We start from the raw sequence: 7,473 nt of genomic DNA on the forward strand, positions 1-7,473 counted from the left end.
TTTGTCCGTCGGTATATGTCAATTATTTTGTAGTGTCCTCTCTTCCTCCTCATCTCGGGACATCATCTCCCTACTCCTCCTCTCTGGCCGTCGTCTTCTCCCTTCTCTGCCATAGATATCTCCTCCTCTCTTCCTCCTCATCTCGGGACATCATCTCACTACTCCTCCTCCCCTCTGGCCGTCTTATCCTCTGGCCGTCGTCTCCTCTGACCTTCGTCTTTTTCCTTCTCTGCTATAGATATCTCCTCCTCTCTTCTTTCTCATCTCGGGACATCATCTCCCTACTCCTCCTCCCCTCTCTAGCTGTCGTCTCCTTCTCCTCTTCTCTAGATCTCCTCCTATTCCTCATCCCTCTCGGGCTGCCGTCTTATCTAGTCTGTCGTCTCCTTTTGGCGGCGTCTCCTCCTCCGTCGTCTCCTTTGGCCGCCGTTCCTATGGCCGTCGTCTCCTCCCTTCTCTGCTCTAGATACCTCCTCCTCTCTTCCTCCTTATCTCAAGACATCATCTCCCTCCTCCGTCGTATTCTCGGCCGCCGTCTCTATTCTTCTCTTCTCTCGCTATAGATATCTCCTCTCTCTTCCTCCTTATCTCGAGACATCATCTCCCTACTCCTCCTCTCTGGCCGTCGTATCCTCTAGAGCCGTTGTCTCCTCGGGCCGTCGTCTTCTCCCTTCTCTGTTATAGATATTTTCTCCTCTCTTCCTCCTTATCTCGATACATCATCTCCCTACTCCTCTTCTCTGGCCGTCGTATCCTCGGGCCGTTGTCTCCTTTGGCCGTCGTCTCCTCCCTTCTCTGCTATTGATATCTCCTCCTCTCTTCCTCCTTATCTCGAGACATCATCTCCCTACTCCTCCTCTCTGGCTGTCGTATCCTCGGGCCGTCGTCTCCTTTGGCCGTCGTCTCCTCTGGCCATCATTTTCTCTCTTCTCTGCTAGAGATATCTCCTCCTCTCTTCCTCCTTATCTCGAGACATCATCTCCCTACTCCTCCTCTCTGGCCGTCGTATCCTCGGGCCGTCGTCTCCTTTGGCCGTCGTCTCCTCTGGCCGTCGTCTTCTCCCTTCTCTCTATAGAGATATCCTCCTCTCTTCCTCCTTATCTCGAGGACATCATCTCCCTACTCCTCCTCTCTGGCCGTTGTATCCTCGGGCCGTCGTCTCCTTTGGCCGTCGTCTCCTCTGGCCGTCGTCTTCTCCCTTCTCTAATATAGATATCTCCTCCTCTCTTCTTCCTTATCTCGGGACATCATCTCACTACTCCTCCTCCTCTCTGGCCGTCGTCTCCCTACTCCTCTTCTCTAGATCTTCCCTCCTCTTCCTCCTCCTTTCTGGCTGACGTCTCCATACTCCCCTTCTCTAGATCTCCCCTCCTCTTCCTCCTCCTCTCTGACCGACGTCTCTCTTCTCCTCTTCTCTAGATCTCCCCTCCTCTTCCTCCTCCTCTCTGGCCGACGTCTCCATACTCCCCCTTCTCTAGATTTCCCTCCTCTTCCTCCTCCTCTCGGCCGACGCGTCTCCTCGGCCGTCGTCTCCACCTCCTCTGGTTGTCTCCTCCCTCCTCCCCTCAACCTTTCTCTTTTTCTCTCTCTGGTGCCTCTTTCCTCCATTTCTTCTTTTTTCCTTCCCCTCACTTCTTCCCCCTCTTTCTCAAGTCCTCCTCTCCTCACTTTTATATCTCCTCTTTAGGTTTACCTCATGGGGCCTAGTAGGGTCTTGGGCCTATTATCTGGGCCCAATACCTACAAAGGCCCATCTTATGAAAATGGCTATTACAATAATTATACATATAAAAATTTTCTAGCAAATTGTTATTCCTGTTTTCGTTACTAATCCGTTTTAATTTCCTAACAAATTATTTTAATCAAGTCTTAAAAACCTGTTTTAATTTCCTAACAAATTATTTTAATCAAGTCTTAAAAACCCGTTTTAATTTCTCAACAAATTATTTTAATTAAGTTTTAAAAACCCGTTTTAATTTAGAAGTGTACGTGATTTCTGTTTTTAATAGGAGAATGATTCCCGTTTTAATTAGCAGTGCTAGATTTTTCTTTTTCCAATAGGAGATTAATTCTCATTAGAATAGGAGAAGGATTTCTTCTATTATAATGGGTGTCAGTACCCTCCACTCTCAACCACTTGTGGCAGACCACATGTCCAGACTACAAGCAGGTAGTGCATACGACCTAAGGTCAAGTCGTCCAAACGACCTAGGAAACGTAACCGCTGCAAGCTAGTCAACAGCATCATTAATGAGAGATCATTATTTCATAACGGAAGGAATAAAAGCAATCATCAAGACAGCGCAAAAGGGAGATCTACGCCTATAAAAGGAGGCGTCTTCTCCATTCTCAAGGGAGGCCAATTCTCCATCTTCTCAATCATCTATCTCCATCTCCCCTCCAATCAACCAATCAAAAGCTTGAACTACGTCCGACTTGATTCGAGCTCACTAAAGAACTCAATACGTAGGCAGCTCGACATAACCGAGTTCAATCGAACAAATACTACCTCTACATTGGTGTCGTCTGTCGATTCGTGTTCTTGAGAAAAAACATTCAAACCATTTTCTCAAGCCCACAAAACTTGGTAAAACCACCATGGAAGAACAGCTCAAAGCTTAGTGTGGATTATCAATGGCAGCAAGCGAAAAGTCAGCATTCTAAGAGATAAGTCTACATTCAACTATCCTTCATTTATACTAATTTTTAATCTTTGGATCAGTTTGGATAATCTATGCACACTTCTATATTGCAAGATATACTTCATATTTACAGATCATTTATAGTCGATCCAGTACCGACTCGAGGGCTGCAACTACCACCATGTCACACGTTCCTTTACGACGAATTCGCTCCTTACCAGGTCAACTAAAGTGTTGGTTCAACCAATCTCAAACATAAATTTCAGAGCATGCTAATCTATGGACCTATATCAATGAGCAAAAGTGCACACCAGCACAACTCATCACAGAGCTATATCAAAACCTCAGCTAGATCTCATGCACTCCACCAGGTCGTCCTCAGCCAGGTCGTCCATCAGATCAGTGCATCATCATCTCAGGTCGGACAAAAATAGAAAAAGGTGAATTTGTAAGAGAAAACAGTGGATTTTGACCTAAAAAATGGCCACCACAGAGCAAAGCTCGGTGGTAACAGTGTGCACGCCACCGAGATCTTTTTGAATTGGGGTCAAACGCATGATTCTGACAACTGTAGCCAAAGTTATGGCCCAAATACCAAAATGCATCCAAAACTCCAATTAATTAGCTAAAGATCACGATTACTTGCCATCTTTGCGCTGATCCGCCAACTCATGATAGTTTAGTACCATCAATGTGCAATCTGACAACTCAGCATCATCTAACTCAGATCCTCCTGCATCACTCAGCCAGTTCGTCCTCAGCCAGGTTGTCCATCATATCAGCGCATCATCAGCTTAGGTCGGCCTCAGCTCAGGTCATCCTCAAATCAGCTCATCCTCAAGTCAGGTCATCCTCAGATCAGCTCATCTTCAAGTCAAGTCGTCCTTAGATCAGGCCATCCTCATATCAGCTCATCCTCTAATCAGGTCGTCTTCAGCTCAAGTCATCCTCAAGTCAGGTCGTCCTCAGATCAAGTCATCCTCAAGTCAGGTCAGAGCAGGTCTACAACCTAGAAGAAGCAACCAATATTCCAACTATCAATTCAACTAGAACACAATCACTATCAATTCAGCTTGTACACAAGTTGTCATCAGTTCACTGGAGCTTGAACGAATATCAATATTCCAGGTCGTCCCAAACTGACCACACCGCAAAGCTTGCGTCGATGATGTCAATCAATCTAAAAAAAAAGCTCGCTCGCCATGGAGTTATATATACCACACACAAAAGGTTGCCAGCATATCCATCATCAATTGAAATAACAAATCAAGGGGAAGCAATACTTTGTCAATCAAGGAATCAACAACTCCAAACCGAGAAGCATCTAGTATTTCCGAATCAGATATAATAATTCAAAGCACGCAGTTCCCTCCTCGACAGTTCGCATATACTACAAACCAGTAAGTCGCTCGAATTGTAAAATGGAAGCTCACTCCTTTGCAGTTTATTGCAAGCCAATCAAGCTGGGGGGCTAGCTAGCTATAGCCATCCCCGAACTGGGACAAGTTATTGCCATCTAAACATGTCAATCAAGCTCCAACACTGGAGCTAAACAACTTTAACACCCACAAAGGGCTGCTTCTACTAAGAACTGGGGGCTAGCTACAACCATCTCCGACCTAGTCACTCAAAGCTCCAAAACTGGGCCTAACAACATATAGTCAATTCAAGACTAATAACCATAGTGACGCCCCCAAAAGGACCTAAATCAACTTAAGGCCTTTGGTAAGGTTAAGCTTGATTCAACTGTAATTACCACTCAAAGGCTAATTATCAGTCAAATCCAATCCACTGTACCCCCAAAAAGACCACAAATCAACTTAAGACCTCTGATAGGGTTAAGCTTGATTCAACTGTAATTACCACTCAAAGGCTAATTATCAGTCAAATCCAATCTACGAGCTACGACATACGATTTACAATCTATGCACTATGAACTACGATTTGCGCACTATGACGTAGGACCTACCACATCAAATCACAACAAAGCTCTAAGTAATAAACGACATCCAGCCTACAAATATAGCAATTCAATTCGCAACAATCTCCATTTTCAACCAAATAAGACATGCGGTCTCCTTTATTATCTTTCTTTACACCATTATTCTACAAATAGTGATATAAAGAAAGGGGGCTATGTCAGTACCCTCCACTCTCAACCACTCGTAACAGACCACGTGTCTAGACTACAAACAAGTTGTGCATACGACCTAAGGTCAGGTCGTCCAAACGACCTAGGAAACGTAACCGCTGCAAGCTAGTCAACAACATCATTAATGAGAGATCATTACTTCGTAACGGAAAGATTAAAAGCAATCATCAAGACAACACAAAAGGGGGATCTACGCCTATAAAAGGAGGCATCTTCTCCATTCTCAAGGGAGCCCAATTCTCTATCTTCTCGATCACCTCTCTCAATCTCCCCTCCAATCAACCAATCAAAAGCTTGAACTACGTCCGACTTGATTCGAGTTCACTAAAGAACTCGATATGTAGGCAGCTCAACATAACCGAGTTCAGTTGAACAAATACTACCTCTACAATGGGAATTCTTATAACAAATTGTGATTTCCGTTTTAATTGGAAATATATGCTATAATTTATCTTTTTAATATGAGAGGAATTCCCGTTTTAATAGGAGTTGATGACGTGAAATTTTAAAATAGCTAGAAAAATACCTCTTGTGGGAGCTTTAATATTAATATATAGATCTAATTTCACTTATGACAATAACCACACGATCTTGAAAGATTAACAACTAAAAAGTTGCCACGTAGTGAGCAAAAAGGGTGATTCTCTTGCTCTCTAGTTCAGCTCTAGCCAAGCCAAAGACACACATGCCCCACCTTTTGCTTTAGTACTCGAGTCATCTTCTTCTCCTCCTTCCTTCTCCATTTTCTTCTTTACTGATTCATTCACCAAAAATCAATTCAAAAAAGTGAGTTAGGCAAACCACAATTATTCAATTTATTTACAATATACCATTATGAGATTTCTTAGACCCAAATTGAACAAACTTATTTCCAATTTTCCTTATCTCCAAGACGCAAGACTCCAAGTGTGTGAATACAAATTGCAAAACTCTCATTTTACAATTTGCATTTTTCTACAAATCAACAATTTTTAAATAGATGAGTAGATAACCCATTTCTCTTCCTGTATGTATAACAGAAGTTCGCAACTTCGAAGCCATGTGTGCAGGGATAGAACCAGGATTCAATGTCTAGTATTGCAAGAGTATATGCAACCTAGTAATTGAACTAGGGGGTGCTGTAGTGGAGCTTTTGTTAAAGAATTGGGGGTGTGAATCTTTATAGTCTAGCTATTTTTCTAACAAATTACTAATTCAATATGTGACTTTTACAAATCTTTGGGGGTGTGACCGCCCCCACACGCACACCCCTAGATCCATCTATGCATGTCCGGTAAGCTTATCATCCAAACTCCCATGGACAAACCTAGTGTCCACAGACTAACCAAACCCCATCTCTATTTTTCGATCTCCTAGTAATTGATTGCTCCCTTTTCGCATTTTTTGTAATGCTTTTGACATTCCATGAGATTGTCAATTTGTCATTAAGGATTGCGTATATACTCTATTTAAAAATATGCTTGACAAAAAAATGTGCGAACCCAATATTAGTAAAAAGATAAAAATGAAAAGGATACTTGAAAATTAGATTTTCAAATTTGAAAAAAATTCTGTAATATCTAGATCAGAGTAGTAATATTGATGAATTTGTAAATACTTTCTGAATTGTGAAGCTACTGTGTATTTTTTACGAGTTACTGGTTGTTCCTTCCACTACTTGCTTGACAGTAGAGGAATGTGGAGCCACTCTTTCAAAGTGAAAAAATGAAAGAGAGAAAAAAGGTGCGAGGAGAAGATAACTCGAGTACCAAAGCAAAAAAGTGGGGCAGGTGTGACTTTGGCTTAGCTAGAGCTGAACTAGAAAGCAAGAGAATCACCCCTTTGGCTCACTACATGGACACCTTTCAGTTGTTAATCTTTTAAGATCATGTGGTTGTTGACATGAGTGAATTTATATGTCAATGATACAATCTAACTATATAGATTCGAGTTAATTTGAGAAACTCGAGACCTCTGAATGGTTCAATCGAAGGAACCAATGCCTCCAAGATAAACATAATGTTAGTTGTTGGAATTCTTTTTTTGATATTTCAAATTACTTATGTGAACTTGGTTGAGAAGATGATGAACAAGTGTGTTCTTTCTCTCATTGTATTTTGTGTGATAGTCCCATATTGGTTGGTAAACTCTTGGAAACCAGTTTTGCAGTCTATAGTATTGTTTTAGTCCCATATTAGTTAGTTAACTCTTTGTGAGTGATTTGAACCTCTATATAAAGGGTTATAGTCATCAACCAAAGACATTCAATTACATAGACCTAAACCCATCTCTTTCATTCGAGCCTTAGCCGTCAAAGATAGTTGTGTTATTGTTCTAGTAGAGTAGGCTATTGAAGTGTATCTTACTCTACTTTAGTCATTGAATTGAATCCTGTGAGTAGAGACGTGATATAGGCAAATTTATGTAAACTAACTATCTATGCGTAAACATAAATAATCAATCAACTAAACAAGTGCTTAGATCAATATTTCTACTCTCAAATAATAATGAAGTAATATAAAGAGTACGGATTCGTTCCGCTCCTAAACTACCAAGACATAAAAGAAATTCAACTAATTTAAATCACAAAGAAACAATGGTGAGAGTAATATTATATTAAGAGATTTCTATTCTACGATTATACTACGGATTCAAATAAATCTAAATTAACTAAACTAATAAAAATAGTGATAGAAGAGA

Source organism: Coptis chinensis, chromosome 8, assembly GCF_015680905.1.
Source record: "Coptis chinensis isolate HL-2020 chromosome 8, ASM1568090v1, whole genome shotgun sequence".
Taxonomy (NCBI): Eukaryota; Viridiplantae; Streptophyta; class Magnoliopsida; order Ranunculales; family Ranunculaceae; genus Coptis; species Coptis chinensis.